The following is a 17735-nucleotide window of genomic DNA, read 5'->3' on the forward strand; positions in this document are numbered from 1 at the left end:
GACATGATGCTCAGGATCATAACGGGTCAATTATGCTGATTATCCTCTCATCCCCACCATTAGGGATAATGAGCCACGGTACTCAATGCAATGTTAAGGAGAGGATGCTCAGGAACAAACTGGAAGGTGGCTGCTGCCTGGGAGGAGTATGATAATAACCCTCACATCACATTCCACTTTCATGGCTCCAACCCGCACAGCTAAACACACATCCCTCCTTCTGTTGAACTTGGCCTTGGTCTCCAAGATCCAACCTGGCACTAGAAAAGCATGTAACTAGGACCCCTATAGCAGCTACTTAGTATGTTTTGAGTTCCTCAGTGTCTAAGAGACTGCCTTACACAATACTTTCCTTCTTCATTTCCATTGCTAAACCACACTGATGTCTTTAGATTGAGATGTGATATCTCCTATAGTCCTATTGCAATTAAAAATGTATGAAGATATAAGCTCCCAATCCATTGCTAGGCTATCAGAACCTTATTGGAGATCAGTCATTCAGTAATTATTTACTGCTACGATTTTCGAGTGTAATAGCTAGATGAGAAAGAACGAGACCTGGGACAGATACATTTTTATTGTGGAAGAGAAATAAGCTATGAAGAAATAAATTTGCCTTTGGGTTTTCTGTGGGTGGGGAGTGGAAGACACAGGCTTACATAGACTAATGGGCTAGGGATGTGTCTTCGGGATTCACTCAGCTGTAGCACTGCCAGGGACCAAACAATCCAGAACCAATAATAGTCAACATAGAGACTGGACTTCGGCTCTTTCGGGCAACTGACCTTCCCCACTATTTCCTGTATTTTCCAAATACCCAACTCATCCTAACTCACTTTTGACCAGGAAATATGTTCGTCAAACAAACATAAATATAAAGACATTTTGTGCCATGTGTTTTGAAATAAATCCCAGAAGCCTATAAAAGGTAGTTAAGTCAAAGAAAACAGTATGGAAAACTATTTTGATTTTCCAGGGCACATTAAATGGAATTAAGGTAACTATTCTCTTTTCCATGAGCTTTCTAAGAGGCATATGAACAGAGACACTGACAATGTAAGGTCAAAGCACATATAAAAGAAAATTAAATTAAGTTTAACCTAAAGCTGCCTCCTTACATATTTCAAATTTGGCATAAAGGTTTCTTCATACATAGTGAACTGTAACCTACCTGGATGTATAAACAGACTGTAATCTAGTCTTGTGCTAATCACCAAGTTTTGGCCAAAGGTGGCCAACTATTCAAACCTTCTGCAAATAAGGCAAATGCCAAGCTGGAAGCAACCTACATGTTTCTGTATTTGACTTCTGTTTTCCATACCTTGCTTTCCTTTTTCGGTCCACAAATCTTCCTTGACCATGCGGCAGCCCCGGGGTCTCTCTGAATCTGGTTCACGGGCCGCCCAATTCATAAATCATTTTTTTCTCAATTAAGCTCTGTTAAATTTAATTTCTCTAAGGTTTTTGTTTGTTTGTTTGTTTTCAAATTCATGGCTTAGTTAAGCAAATCTTGTTTATATTTTTTTAAACCCAGAAAGATGTCCAAGTACATGATCTTTGTAAATATCTCAGTTCATACTCTGTCTTGATCTCATCCTCTCACTTGTCCAGCACTATTCCTGCGTCTGCCTTTCTGTTATAAGCAAGGGCATCCTGATGGCTCATGGGAAGATGACCTCTTGCGCTTACCTTTGGCCACCTGAGTTTTCTTCAGCCACACTGTCTGATGTTGTTTCTGTGACCTTGGTGTTCCACAGACTGACCAAGTTTTGTCTCCTCTTAAAGCCACTGAGTACATGTGACATGGGGACAAGGGTCCACAGGTGCTTGTCTTAAACACTGGCTACCACATATAGGAGTCCTTTAGGGTAAAACTTCACTTATGTGGTAGAAGGAATTTTAAAATAATATAATTTTTTTGCTTTGTTTTAATATTTCATCTAACAAGACCCAGCAAGACCTTTCTGATCAGCTCAGTAAACCAAATTTGAACAAAATATTTTTTCTTTTTGTTTCCCCAAAAGCTAACCAATACAAATGGGATAGATAAAATTTGAAAATGTCAGACTTTTTCTTAAAAGTATCACAGGTTTAATTATCTTCTTATTTTATGAATTAAACTGTGAGGATGAAGGATCAAGATAGCATTGTCCATTACCTTAGAGAAAGTAAGTCTGTGTTCCAACTGATATGTACATTTTTCCTTCCATTCATTCTCTTTCTAGATAGTTTCTTAAAAAGTTTACTTGGACTTGGCTGGGCATGGTGGCTCATGACTGTAACCCTAGCATTTTGGGAGGCCGAGGTGGGCGGATCACCTGAGGTCAGGAGTTCAAGATAAGTCTGATCAACATGGTGAAACCCTGTCTCTACTAAAAACACAAAAATTAGCCAGGCATGGTGTCATGTGCCTATAATCCCAGCTACTTGGGAGGCTAAGGCAGGAGAATCGCTTAAACCTGGGAGGCGGAGGTTGCAGTGAGCCAAGATTGTACCACTGCACTCCAGCCTGGGTGACAGAGCAAGACTCTGTCTAAAAAAAAAAAAAAAAAAAAACTTTACTTGGACTTTATGAAGGCCTAAGTGAACATTTTAATAGAATGATATTTCTAACTCTTAAAACTTATAACATATTGAATAGGCAGAACACAGGATTTTTAGAGAAGTGAAGATCCTCCACATGATACTGTCATGATAGTGACATGTCACTATAAATTGGTGCATACGTTCATACAGAGAATGTTCAACACCAAGAGTAATACCTAATGTAAACTATGGACTTCAGGTAATCATGATGTGTCAGTGTAACAAAGGTACTTCTCTGATAAGGATGTTAACAGGGGAGGCTATGCATGTGGGGGGGCAGTGGTATGGGGGAAATCTCTGCATTTTTCTCTCAATTTTGCTGGGAACCTAAAACTCCTCTAAAAATAAGATCTATTAAAAAATTATAAATATAATATTATATACAAAAATAATATATTTTTATATGATAACAGGATTCTACTATATTCAGACACCTCACCAGCTTTAACCATCCAGAATAAATAACTGGGAACCATTTTGCATACTCATTGTTTTGAGTTTCAGCATATTAACATAATGATAAATACCCTCTACTAAAGTACCCTCTAATAATAGATTGTGTAGCCCTGGGAGGTCTTCGATATATCAGGGACACTTTCACCATCTGAGTATCTTTTTTTTTTTTTTTTTTTGAGACAGAGTTTTGCTCTCATCGGCCAGGCTGGAGTGCAATAGTGCCATCTCGGTTCACTGCAACCTCCGCCTGCTGGGTTCAACTAATTCTCCTGCCTCAGCCTCCCGAGTAGCTGGAATTACAGGCACCCGCCATCATGCCCGGCTAATTTTTGGGTTTTTAGTAGAGATGGGGTTTCACCACATTGACCAGGCTGGTCTTGAACTCCTGACCTCAGGTGATCCGCCTGCCTTGGCCTCCCAAAGTGCTGGGATTCCAGGCATGAGCCACCATGCCTGGCTCACCATCTGAGTATCTTATACTTTAGATGTCCCCGTGCTCAGTTCCTTCACATATAAATAAGAAATATTCTGACTTTTGGTATTTTATAAGGTTTAGTGGATATTAATAAATATATTTAAACTCACATTAGAATGAGCCAATTATATGTAGTGGCAGGGACAGAAGGCAACCCTGCCCTTCTTTTGGGAATAGTTCAAAAGGCAGAAGTGTAATGCCTCTCTAATGTATGACTAATTTATTTGAACTAGTTAATGTCTTATTCTTGCTCTTTCCAAACACCTCAGGAGCTTGTGGGTGTCAAACAGTTGGAAAAATTTAGGCATTTCAACTCCTCAATTCTCTATTTCTAACAACGAGGAGCATTTTAATATAATGCTTATTTAGCAAACATTTAATAAGCATTAATAGAATGGCCATTTAATAAACATTTATTCATCCATGCTAGCATCAGATTCAGAAAGAATCACAATCTTTTTCCTTACCATCTGAAAAATTAAAGTAGATATTTCCCAGATCTCCATCTCAATACTGCTGATGGCATCAAAGACAAAAAGGGCCTGAGAGTCTAAGGGAGACTAAAGAGAAATGACAACTAAATGCTGTGCTTAATCCCTGATAGGGTCTGCTAATGACAAAGAGAAGAAAAAAGCTCTGATGGTCTATATTGGGACAACTGGGGAAAATTGAATGTTGATTTTTTTTTTTTTTTTTTTTGAGATGGAGTTTTGCTCTCATTGCCCAGACTAGAGTACAAGGCGCCATCTCAGCTCATTGCAACCTCCACCTCCCAGGTTCAAACAATTCTCATGTCTCAGCCTCCAGAGTAGCTTGGATTACGGGCACCCACCACCACACCCAGCTAATTTTTGTATTTTTAGTAGATATGGGGTTTTGCCATGTTGGTCAGGCTGGTCTCGAACTCCTAACCTCAGGTGCTCAGCCCACCTTGGCCTCCCAAAGTGTTGGGATTACAGGTGTGAGCCACTGCGCCTGGCCGATTGGTTATTAGATAACGATGTTGTATCAATTTTGAATGTCCTGGGTATGATCATTGTATTGTGGTTATGAGAATGTCTTTGTTCTTAGACAGATGCTAAAGTATTAATAGATGAAGTGTCATCATGTAGACTACCAACTTTCAAATGGTTCAAGAAAAAAATGTGAAAATAGATGATAAATGTAAAAAAATAAATGATAAATAGATAATAGACACATAGGTGATGGACATAAAACAAAGGTGGCAAAATGTTAAGACGATGATTCTAGGTGAGGGAATGACATATGTTTGTTCTTCATACTTTTTTGGGACAATCTCTTCATAGATTTAAACTGCTCAAAATAAAAAACTAGAGGAAATTAAAAATAACCCAGGGGAGCAGAGGTATACGCAAGGTACAAATGACAAAATATTGATCATGTGTTGATGACTGATTATGCTGGCTGGGGGTTTATGGGATGTTCATCAAACTAGTCTTTCTATTGTTGCATATTTTAGAAGTTTCTACAATAAGGATGATATGGTTTGGCTCTGAGTCCCCACCCAAATCTCATTTACAGTTGTAATTCCCATAGTCAGGGGAGGGACCTGATGGGAGATGATTGGGTCATGGGGGCAGATTTCCCCCTTGCTGTTCTCATGTTAGTGAGTGAGTTCTCACCAGATCAGATGGCTTACAAGTGTGTGGCACTTCCCCTTTCGCTCTCTTTCTCTCCTGCCGCCATGTGAAAACATGTTTGCTTCTTCTTTGCCCTTCCACCATGGTTAAAAGTTTCCCAAGGCCTTCCAGCTATGCTTCCTGTACAGCCTGCAGAACTGTGAGTCAATTAAACCTCTTCTCTTTATAAATTGCCCTGTCTCAGGTAGTTCTTTATAGCAGTGTGAGAATGAACTAATACAAAGGAAGTGTTTTCCTTTCTTTTTTTTTTTTTTTTAATGGAGTGAGAATAATCCCTCTTCACCCTATCTCTTAGTTTTCTTCTATGCTCTTTTTGAATGAAAGCCTCTCTCCACTTTAAGTAGCCAAAAAACCAACCACAATTATCGCCCTGTTTTCCTGTGAGGACAGAGTGGACTATGGAATGAGATCAGAAACTTGTGTTAATGGCAACTAAATTATTGGCCCAATGATTCCCTTTTTCTCCTTTCATTAATATCTACGAGAAATCAGTATTTCCAATGCATTGGCCTCATTTGATGTTAGGACCTGGAAGAAAAAGATAGAACAGCACAATTGAAAAGATAACCTCTGTGGAAGCAACCAAGATGCCCAATGATGGACAAATGGATCAAAAACATGTGGTATATACATATAGTGGAATATTGTCCAGTCTTAAAATGGAAGGAAATTCCACCCCATGCTACAATGTAGATGAACCTTGAGGACATTATGCACAGTAAAATCAACCAGTTACAGAAAGATAATTACTATATGACATCTCCTAAATGAAGTACTAGAGGAGTCCAATTCATAGAAGCAAAGAGTAGAAGGGTAGTTGCCAGGGGCTAGGATGGGGGCTGGGAGCTGGGTGGGCATTGTTTGGTGAAATAGCTTCAGCTTGGGATGATGAAAAATGTTCTGGAAATGGATGGTGGTGATGGCTACCCAAATTGTGAATGTACTTAGTAGGGCCTAAACTGTATACCTAAAAATGGATAACATGGCACATTTTATGTGATATATATTTTATCAAAATAAAAAGGAAGAAAGAAAGGAAAAAAAAAAAAAAAGGCTCTGTCTTTACATATCTTTGAAGTGTTGAAGCATCCTTGAGTTCAATACTTGCAATGTCCAGGGGGCAAAAATGTGTTATGTTAAGTGAAATAAGCCAGGCACAGAAAGGCAAATATCACCTGTTCTCACTCATATGTAGAAACTTAAAAAGTTGATCTTGGCCGGGGCGCAATGGCTCACACCTGTAATCCCAGCACTTTGGGAGGCCAAGGCGGGTGGATCACGAGGTCGGGAGATCGAGACCGTCCTAGCTAACATGGTGAAACCCTGTCTCTACTAAAAATACAAAAAATTAGCCAGGTGTGGTGGTGGGCACCTGTAGTCCCAGCTACTTGGGAGGCTGAGACAGGAGAATGGCGTGAACCCGGGAGGCGGAGCTTGCAGTGAGCCGAGATCGCACCACTGCACTCCAGCCTGTGTGACAAAGGGAGACTCTGTCTCAAAAAAAAAAAAAAAAAAAGAAAAAAAGAAAAAAGAAAAATGTTGGTCTCATGGGGGTAGCTCTGGAAGGGTGTGTGTGAGGGGGTAGGGGGTGGAATGAAGAGAGGTTGGTTAATGGGCATAAATGTACTGTTAGACAGAAGGAATAAGTATAATGTTTGACATCAGAGTAGGATGACCCTAGCTGACAACTTATTGTATATTTTCAGGTAGCTGGAAGAGAGGATTTGAAATGTTCCCACCACATAGAAATGATAAATACTCAAGATAATGGATACCCCAAATACTCTGACTTGATCATTACACATTGAATTCATGTAACAAAGTATCACATGCACCCCATAAATATGTACAAATGTTATGTATCAATTTTTAAAATGAAAAAGAAAGGCAAATCTAAGAAAAAACAAAAAAGTGTTTCCTAGGGCTGTGTAAATTGCAGCTACTGGTAGGAACTCTCAAATTAAAAGGGAACCCAAACCAGGGTGGCTTGAGGAGGCAGCATCCCAGAAGGGATGGCTTTTTGAGCTGCCTTGTGGGGGGACCCTGCTGTGTGGCCCGGGTTCACCAGCAGTTGACTAGGAGTGAAGGGAGAGGGGAAGATTTCCTGGTAGTGCCTCTTGTAATACCTTGTTAGTACTTGTAATCAACATGGCTAGGATGAAAGAATTCTGGCTTCAGAACAGAAACATTGTGCTTTAAATTAAATCAGCTCCCTACTGGGAGCCACTTACTCCCCTTCTTCACCACAGCCAGGGAAACAATTCAGAGGTTTCTCTGCATGGTTAGCAGCGTGAGTGACCTTCAGTCTTTCCACTTAGAACCGATTCAAGATGATCACGCTGCCTTAAACAGAAGTCTCCATCTCACCCTTTCCGTTTCTCCCCCTCTTCCCAGTACCTCTGTCTCTGTCTCTCATAGAGAGCCTCACGTTTATTTGTCTTATGTGTGTGTGCACAGGAGGGGCTAAATCCACCCCAGATCTATCACCCTTCCACCTGGCTCAGAGCTGACAGTGAGATTTTGCATCTCCTCACTCTCCTCTCTCCTCCCTGAAGAACAGCAAGCCAGATGGCCATTCCCCAGTCTCCCAGCATGAGTTTGACTGACAGGAGCCTTTGATAAACCTCGGAAGAATGAAGTCATCTCCGGGTCACCGCGGTTGCCTGGCCTTTAACACCCCACACAGACCACCATTATCTGTTGAATAGGAGACAAAGGAAATTAGCCCTGCTTCCCTATCATCCCCATTATTTCCAGGCTGATTTAAACAAGGAAGCAATGAGATGCCCTTCACTTTTCTCCAAAAGGTACAAATGTCAGCTGTTAAAAAATGCAAACAAGAAGCTTTCCTATGTTAATGGCGGGTTTCTTTGTTATAGCTGAGAAGTGGAAAGTGCATTTTATTCACCGCCTTTGAGGAAAGACTTAACAGGCTTCTAAACAACTTACTTAACTACACATACCTCAGAGCCACTGATGAGTGCGCCTTCAGGGTTTTAGCTAGAAAAAGAAAGGAGGAAGTGGGGCTTCATTCCCAACCTTTAACATCAAAGAACCTGGACAAAGTGACAGGAGTGTTCTACCCAGAGTGCAATGGTGCAATCTCGGCTCACCGCAACCTCCGCCTCCTGGGTTCAAGTGATTCTCCTGCCTCAGCCTCCTGAGTAGCTGGGATTACAGGTGCCACCAAGCCTGGCTAATTTTGTATTTTCAGTACAAACGGGGTTTCACCATGTTGGCCAGGCTGGTCTCAAACTCCCGACCTCAGGTGATCCACCCGCCTCAGCCTCCCAAAGTGCAGGGATTACAGGCATGAACCATCACGCCCAGCTTTAACCCTGAAATTGAAAAGGGAAAAAAAGGGATTTCTCTCCTCTTTCCCAAAACAATTCTGTCCCACACAGTAAATGTTTAAGTGCCAACAGAGCAAAGAATGAGGCAAGGGTACCACAGAATTGTCATTTAAGGGAATTGTGGCTGATTGTCTCCTGTCATTGTGTTGCAAGAGGCAGCGTGTGTGTGTGTGTGTGTGTGTGTGTGTGCGCGCGTGCGCACACACATGTATGCACATGTGGGCACTTGTGTATACACATTATAGCAGAAAGGCTCATTATTGGGAAGAAATGTATTCACAACTATTCCATAGTTTCTGACTATTAGGAATTGGGGTAAATAAATTCTCTTTAGATGACAGCCCACACTTTTTCTAAGAAGGCAATGCTCACCATTGTTACCATTTAGGCCATAATACTTTAGAGCTCTGAGTGCTGCAAAACAGCCAGTAGATTTCAATGAAAGGGCAAGCATGAGAGAAATCACAACAATGCAGGTGAATGAATGACTCAATCAATAAACACTTGTTGGGCATCAGGGCCAGACATTGCACTAGGTCCCTCAAGGGATACTAATTTGAAGGCGTAGTCCCCACAAAAGGTTTCCAGCCTAGTAAGGAAACAGGAGTGAGACTGGGCCTCGTTCTTAAAGTAGAACCTACATAAGTGAAAAGGTGAGAGGAGGCCCTCCCAGAAAGAAACAAAAGCCTGGAGAAGAAAGAGAACTAAGTGTTGAGGGGTTTCATGGGAATGGGAAGTACTTTTATGAATGGGGTTGAATTGTTGAGGGGTTGGATTTTCTGGATGAGGAATTTGCACTTCCTTCTTATATTAGTCTGCCCTGACTACCATAGCAAAAGACCACAGCTGGTGGTAGAAGCAATAGAAATTTATGTCTCTCAGTTCTGGAGGCTGTAAATCCAAGGTCAAGGTGTCAGCAGGTTTGGTTTCTCCTGTGGCCTCTCTTCTGGGCTTGCAGATGGCCACTTTCTCTCTGCATCCTCACTGTATGTCCCTATGCATGCATATTCCTAATCTTTCTCTTTCTCCTTATAGGGACACCAGTCATATTAAATTAGGGCCTCATCCTAATGACATCATTTAGTGTTAATTACCTTATTAAAGGCCATACCTCCAGATATAGTCACATTGGGGATTAAAGCTACAACAGAGGAATATGGGTTAGGACACAAGTCAGTCTTTAATACTTCATTAGGCAACAGGAATGCAGGGACTGATGGGAGAGGGGTCCCTCAGGATGAGAAGTTATTTTAGAAGCCTAAGTGAATTAGTGAAGAGAGGGGCAAACTAAGAGACAAATTAGAAGGCTATTAAAATAGGCAACAGGTGAAACAGAAAGGACCTGAACTTGATGTTGGCAGTAAATGGATCAGGATGCAAAATAAAAGTGTTAAGAGAAAATCAATAGGACTTGATGACTGATCAGATATGGCAAGCGAGAGAGAAGAAAGATGACTTCAGGTTATTAATTCTGAGAGCCTCGGGAAGTGGTTGAAAGACAAAATGGTGCAGAGGACATAATGATATCGAAAGATGGCATGGAAAGGTTATGATGTCTGCAACTTAAGCTCAGACACACTATGTTAGAAATCCAAGGTTTGTCATCTTCTATGTGTGAGACCTTAACAATTTACTTAACCTCCCTACTTCTCAATGTACATTTGTGTTGAGTTGGGGTGATAGCAGGAACCTCACTGAGTGGTTTGTGTTTTATGGATAAAAGGATATCTCCTAATTCCACTGAGATAAAATTCAAAATTACTATGACAGATTGCAGAAGAAGCTTAAGAACAACATATCTCTCAAACTGTGGTGAGGTCCTTTAAGGCAGAAGAGTTCAAAATAAATAAGACAAAGAACAACGGTATAGACATAAGAGTCACACTGAACCATGAGATGAACATGGAGGCTGTAACGTAGCTTAGAAACAAGTCTGATCTTGTGCACATGCAACAGAAATGCAACACTTGAGAATCATAAAATAATTATTTGCACTAGAAGGTAAGACACATGTTTTTAAAAAATGGCAAAAGGAAGTTAGGTGTGGTGGCTCACACCTGTAATCCCAGCAATTTGGGAGGCCAAGGCGGGCGAATCACCTGAGGTTAGGAGTTGAGAACTAGCCTGGCCAACATGGTGAAACCCTGTCTCTACTAAAAAATGCAAAAATTAGCCAGGCATGGTGGCGGGCGCCCATAATCCCAGCTTCTTGGGAGGCTGAGGCAAGAGAATCGCTTGAACCTGGGAGGTGGAGGTGATCTCAGTAAGTTGAGATGGTGCCACTCCACTCCAGCCTGGGCAACAAGAGCAAAACTCCATCTCAAAAAACAAACAAACAAACAAAAACAAAAAACAAAAAAAAAGGCACAAGGAATAAAAAGAACAGAAGAGTTTGCTAAGGAAAGGAATCATCACCTACAAACTGCTGAAAGGTTATTGTTGTTATATAGTAATCAATTCTCCATCTCTACTGAAGGTGGGAGAAGAAACAAAATGGACTCAAAGCAAAGTAGAAGAAATAGAAATGATTTCTGAGGAAGAAATTCTGACAAAGGGGTGAGCATATCCTCTGGGCTGAATTATGTCCCCCCAGTGCTGACATGTTGAAGTCCTAACCCCCAGTGCCTCAGAATGTGACTGTATTTGGAGATTGGGTCTTTAATTGGGTGATTATGTTAAAATGAGGTCTTGAGGGTGCACCCTAATTTAATCTGACTGGTGTCCCTTTAAGAAGAGGAGATGAGGCCGGGCACAGTGACTCATGCCTGTAATCCCAGCACTTTGGAAGGCTGAGGTGGGTGGATCACATGAGATTGGGAGTTCGGAACCACGCTGACCAACATGGAGAAACTCCGTCTCTACTAAAAATACAAAATTAGCCAGGTGTGGTGGCTCATGCCTGTAATCCCAGCTACTTGGGGGGCTGAGACAGGAGAATCACTTGAACCTGGGAGGCGGAGGTTGCAGTGAGCTGAGATTATGCCATTGCACTCCAGCCTGGGCAATGAGAGTGAAACTCCATCTCAAAAAAGAAAAAAAAAAGAGGAGGACAAAAACAAGCACAGAGAGAAGACCATGTGAGGATACAGAGAGAAGACGGCCATCTACATGACAAAGGGAGAGGCCTCAGAAGAAACCAGCCTGACTGACACTTTGAGCTAAGATTTTCAGCCTCTGGAACTGTGAGGAAATCAATTACTGATGTTTAAGCTACACAGCCTGTGGTATTTTTTTTAGGATAGCCTTAGAGCCCACAATACTGAAGATTCTTTTAGCATCTCCCTGCTTTGCAATTTTTGAGAACAGACTAATCAAATTATGAGGGGAGATCTCATCAGATCTTCAATTAACATTTTTATTCCTTGATGACAGCTCCCACCATTGTTGGTCTCTTGTTCAGAGACTCAGTGTGATTTTCAAATAGTTCGAGTTTTGCTCAGCACCACAGAAGCAAATGCCCCCACCTTTGCCATGATTGGTTTTCTGGAATCACAGAAAAACAGAACACAAAGTGGCCTTCGAGAGCACTGTCTAAATTCATTATGTAGCTTAATTGGGCCAATTTGAATACTTTCGTAGCAATCCTTAGGTCCCTTGGGATGCAGCACAGTTCTTAAAGTGGTGATTATTTCATTTTTTTACACTTGCAACTCCAATTCTTTGTAATTAATTATGCAAAAAAATAAGAGACGTTTGTGGAAGTAAACATCTTGGTATTGCCTAAAAATTAAAAAACTTCCAATTCAAAACATGAATCCTTCTATACATGTCACCCAGTGGCTAATTAAATGCCTTTAATTGTCCAAAACTCCTCTTCATAGAGCTGCCCCTCTGGGTTGCGTGAGGGTGGAACTCTGTATTTCTGTGCCTTTCCTTGGCTGATAGCAGCTTGTAGTAGTTGTTCTTTTAGTCCACCTGGCATGCGTCCCCATCCTACTCTTCACCTTGTCCGTGACCCAAGCCCAGGGAAGCAAAGTCCTTTCCAAGTATTTTTCAGGCTTAGCTGACGGTAAAGAGCCTTCTTTTCTCTCTGGTTGCTAAGCTTGATGAATGACAGTCTAGGGAAACAGAGCAGTAAGAGAATATCAAGTTTGTTACAAAAGTAAGCAGGAGAGAGAGAGAGAGAGAGAGAGACAGAGACAGAGACAGAGAAACACCCTGGTCTTAGTTTTCACTATAGCTAGCCCTTTTTCTGACTTTTCTACCATTTGGTTATGTGAGCCAATAAGCCCCTCTTGTTTGCTTATGATACTTCCAGTTACATTGTCATCACATGCGAATATGAAACTTGGCTGAGGAATAAGTGTAACACATCCTCTCCAAATGTTTGGAAGCCATCATTAGAGAGATCATATTTTTATTGTCAAACTAGGGCACTTTTGAGAGTGAAATACAATGCAAATTGCAATTATGCTGGGACAATAGCCATACACTTAGACCAGTCCTGTAAACTTATTGTTAGTCTTCTTACCCTTACTCTTTCCAGTTCACACATCCCTGATTTTTTCTTACAAGTCATGGTTAGGAATCCCTCACCACGCTGATTGATATCCCAGTGTCTCTCTTACAATGTGGTAGCTAGAATTGAATCCAGTGCTTAAGATGTAGATGACCAGGGCAGCAGATTACTTGGTTTGGAGCATATATTCCCATGAATCCCACTGATGCAGCCTCAAACTGAATCTCCCTCTTGCTGTCACTCTTCTCTTTAACAGCACTTTACACTGTGGCTAGTACCTGGTTGGTGTTTAAAGACCAATGAATAAATGGCTCATTTTGAGATGGAAGTCAACTATAATCCAGTTAACTTTTGGGGATGGAACTTCACATCTCTCTGTCTTAAATATCATCTTGTTAGTGTGAGTTTATATCTCACAATGTCATTGTTTCTCCCAACCTCTGCTCTTTGTTAAATTTAATAAGCATATCATCTCTGTATTATTATTGTTGATGTTGATATTAGCTAACCCTTAGTGCTTCTTATATGCCAGTCCTTATTCTAAGCATTTTAAACTCAATATTCAGAATAAAATTATGATATAAATATTATGACTATTCTCATTTTGAGGATGAAGAAACTGAGATACAACAAGGTTAAGTAGATTGCCTAAGGTCACAGAGATAATAAGTAGCAGAGTCAGGTTTCAGTACAGACACTCTTGCTCCACAATTCATCTTCTTAATGACCTTGCTATTCCTATTCAATTAATTGATTATTGTTACTATTATTATTATTGAGATGGAGTCTTGTTCTTTCACCTAGGCTGGAGTGCAGCGGCGTGACCTCGGCTCACTGCAACCTCTGCCTCCTGGGTTCAAGTGATTCTCCTGCCTCAGCATCCTGAGGAGTTGAGATTACAGGCACCCATCAGCACACCTGGCAAATTTTTGTATTTCTAGTAGAGATGGGGTTTCACCATCTTGGCCAGGCTGGTCTTAAACTCCTGACCTGATGACCCATCCGCCTCGGCCTCCCAAAGTGCTGGGATTACAAGCATGAGCCACTGCACCCAGCCCAATTAATTGATCATTAAGATGTGGAACAGGACAAAGTCAAGGAGAGAGACTGTGGCATCCTACCATGAATACACACCACTCAATGAGTTTGTTTCATTATCTACTACTGTACATAACTGTATGATAATAAGCATATAAACAAGGCAATGTCATATGTCTTGCTAAAGTCAAGATACACACTCTTCCCATCTAAATGTTTTAAATGCTTACAAAACATCATTTTATTAATCCAATCTAGAATTTTCTCTTGAGCTAATGTCATATTAATAGTTTTTGTTCTTTGTATTATTTTCTTCCTTCTTTCCTTCCTTCTTCCTTCTCCTTCCCTCTCCTTCTTTCTCTTCCCTCCTCCTCTCCTTTTCTCTCTCTTTTTCTTCCTTCCTTCCCTCCCCTTTTTCTCTTCCTTCCTTCTTTCCTTCCTTCCTTCCTCTTTTCTTCTTTCTCTTCCCTCTTTCTCTCTCTTTCTTCCTTTCTCTATCTTTCCTTCCTTCCTTCCTTCTTTCTTTCCCTCCCCCTCCTTCCTTTCTTCCTTCTTTCCTTCCATCCTTCCATCCTTCCCACTCCCCTCCTTTTCGTTCTTTCTTTTCCATCTCTCAAAAGAGTTACATTTGCCTGACTTCTAATTCTAGTCTATTCTCCCATGCTCCATGATTTCGTAAAGATCATAGCACTTGCCCTGGAAGTCCTCTCTTAACCCAAGCCTCTGATTTCTCTGGGTAAAAATTTGAATTTACTTAGGGATGTTAGCCAGCTTGTGGCTTTTTCACCTAAGAAATTATAGCTATTAGCAGAATCTGGAAATTTGCACAACTGGTTCAACATAGGCTTGCCAGATCAACCAATGACTTGAACTAACTTTGAAAATCTTTCCTTCTTTTGTGAACATAATTTCACTTTGAGGTATTTTAATCTCAACCTAGCCATTGTAAGAACAAATCAAAACACAAGACAATGATGGCCACCACCATCACTGGCACATAATATACTTCCCAACCTACCCCAGACCCCAAGCGATTACTAGGCCAAAGGTTTCAAAAGTAGCAAGACAATTATTTGAATAATTCCAAATGCAGAAAGTGAAAAAACGAAGTGTACGAAAATTGAAGAAATACCTGATGCTGTGGTCATCCTAGATACAAGTTCTTTTGGAGACGGAGAAATAAAAGGTTATAAATGGAATCACAGCTGTGGAAATTAGTCTGAATACACAAACACAGGGCCTAAAATTAATTTAGAAAATCTTGATGGAATTAAATAGCGTCCAGATATAAATAAATATAAAAAACAGTACTCTTGACCGATCTGGCTATGGGATGCCCAACTGCCTGCCACTGGAAAGGGCAGAGCCAACAACAAATACTGCCAGCCAGGAGATGAGTTTTTTCACCTCTCTGCAAGGCTGAATAGAAGGAATTTAATTTGCCTGCCTGGCTCTTATGCAATGCCAGGTAACCTTAGAATAAAGAGGGCTTTGAGGGAGAAAGCCAGACGTCCCCAACATGTTGCTGCAATCATATTCTCCTCTTGTCAGATGCCTGCAGACACAGCGACTGACTTGTCCCAGACTGCTCAATGCTATCACTCAGATCCATGAGGCTGTGTCTCCCACAGAGAAGGATGGGAGATACAAAGGCTCCAACTGCTCTCACTGTGAAAACTCCACAGTGAAATTCCATCAGACAGAAGCCAGCTCTCTGCTGAGTGAATTGGGCCTTTTATCAGTCAGATTTGTATACATTATAGAAAGAGCCAAAGAAGGGAGTTACTGTACACTTCGTATATTTTTAGTTCCCTAGGATTAGTTGCTATTGGACCGAACGTTTGGGGAAGAGAAGTAAAAATGCAACTTCAGTCCTCTGTGTATGTTGGTGGCTTCATGAGGTCTCCAAGTTTTTCTGGACTTGCCTGTTTGCTTTTCTGATATACCACAGTATGTTCTGTAGCTCAGAGGGCATATTATCTATTTCATGTTCCAAATTTTACCTCTGTTTCATTTGTTTTTCAAATGATTTACTAATGAGGGCCACTGTGTGTGTGTGTATGTGCATGTGTGTGAATACACACTCATGCACACAAATTTTCATTCATCTGATTTTAGATTTGAGCCTAACTCATCCTACTCACCCAAAGCAGCACAATAAAAACATTTCTGTTGGCAGAATCAGCAGGGAAACCTTTGCAGTCCTCTTGCTTTCTTCATTGACTTTACTTATTGCAGAAGCAGTTCCTTGTGGTAAAATAAAAACAAAAACGAGCAAATAAGTAGGCTATGTGGGTGTAGAGATAACATTGCTGTCATTAGATTTACAATAAAAAAAAAAACCCGATATTGTTGACTTGGTCTTTTACAGAGTTTTGTAAATAGAAACAATTTTTCTACCATTTTATTCACTGGCATAATTTGTCGGTCATTCTTACTTCTCTTCAACTTTCTTTCAATTATCTAAGGTTTCAATTATTCAACAAATATTCATTGAGCACCTATTACGTGGTAGGCATTTACTTGGTACTGAGGATGGGATGGGACAATGAATAAGACAAGCATGGCGCTTGCCCTCCTAGACCTACAGGATATTCCATTAAAAATATGACACAAGGATTATTCCCATAAAATCCCTCAAATTACATTGTAGACACTATTATTAGGGATCAATGCAGGGATGATGCCACATCTCTAGGGACAGAAGAAGAGGTAAGGGGATGAAAATTAACCAAAGAAAATAATCTGTTTAGCAAGGTTTGTAGACATACTACTGTATGGCTCTCGAAGGCTGTATACAGAAGACGGAGTCCTTGCTTTCTTCTTCCATCCCGAAGAGATAAATCTGATTTCCAAACTCCAGGCTAGTTTCTATTTCCTCCTAAGCTACTGTGTACACTCCCTTCTAGTTTTTACACTGATGCTGCTGAGCCAATATATTTCATCAGGCTCTACTTCTTTGGGGTGCAGTTTGAGTGTACTAAGGTAAAACACCTATCTCTTTACATGGAAGTGGCTTCTGGTCCTGGCTCAGAAAGACCCCCAGGCTTGGTTTAAGGCTCTGCTGTTGCTGTCTTAAAGTTCTTGATACTTTCAAACAAGGGGTTCCACATTGTATTCACAAAGCCTTAAAAATTATGTAACCAGTCCTGTCCTTATAATTAATGGGCAACCGGTAGAAAATTTTGGACCTTGTGGATGGTGAGACTCTGCTTGGATGCTAATTTTAAGCTCTTATCCTCCACCTAGGTTTAATAGATAACCAGGTTTTGGAGATTATGGCACTGGACAATTACTCATAAATGCTCAATAAATAATTCAAGTGATTACTGCCCTAATATGTATTTGACAAAAATTTACTGAACAAAGTTCTTACAGAGGGACCAAATGAAGCTTAAGAGTTGCACTGACCAGTGGCTTATGAGCTCTTTGACAGCCATTGTGTTGTTAAAGGAGAAATGAAAAAAAGCCTGTACATGATTGTTAAATCATACCTAACAATTCTTACGTAGAATATGGAACTTGGAATCAAGAGACCTGGGTTCAAATGCAGATTTTCTGTTTTACCTCTTACATGACCTTGTTTGAGCTACGTATGCATTTGGGGGCTTTTACATTTTTTTCTATCTAGAAAACAGGGAGAATAATACTATGTTCTGGGTCGTTGTGAGGATTAAATTAAACAGCGTAGGTTAAAGTGTTTATCA

At 40.6% G+C, this 17735-nt stretch overlaps 1 long non-coding RNA gene across 1 annotated transcript; it reads right to left on the minus strand.

Annotated features, from left to right (window-relative positions):
• Positions 1-12068: 12068 nt before the first annotated feature.
• Positions 12069-17481, minus strand: LOC126952080 (uncharacterized). The gene is made up of 3 exons (XR_007724785.1): positions 17440-17481; positions 16173-16275; positions 12069-12589 (listed from the first exon to the last, which is right to left on the minus strand). It is a non-coding gene; the product is annotated as an uncharacterized LOC126952080 (long non-coding RNA).
• Between the last annotated feature and the right edge of the window lie 254 nt (positions 17482-17735).

This window comes from Macaca thibetana, chromosome 4 (genome assembly GCF_024542745.1).
Source record: "Macaca thibetana thibetana isolate TM-01 chromosome 4, ASM2454274v1, whole genome shotgun sequence".
Taxonomy (NCBI): domain Eukaryota; kingdom Metazoa; phylum Chordata; class Mammalia; order Primates; family Cercopithecidae; genus Macaca; species Macaca thibetana.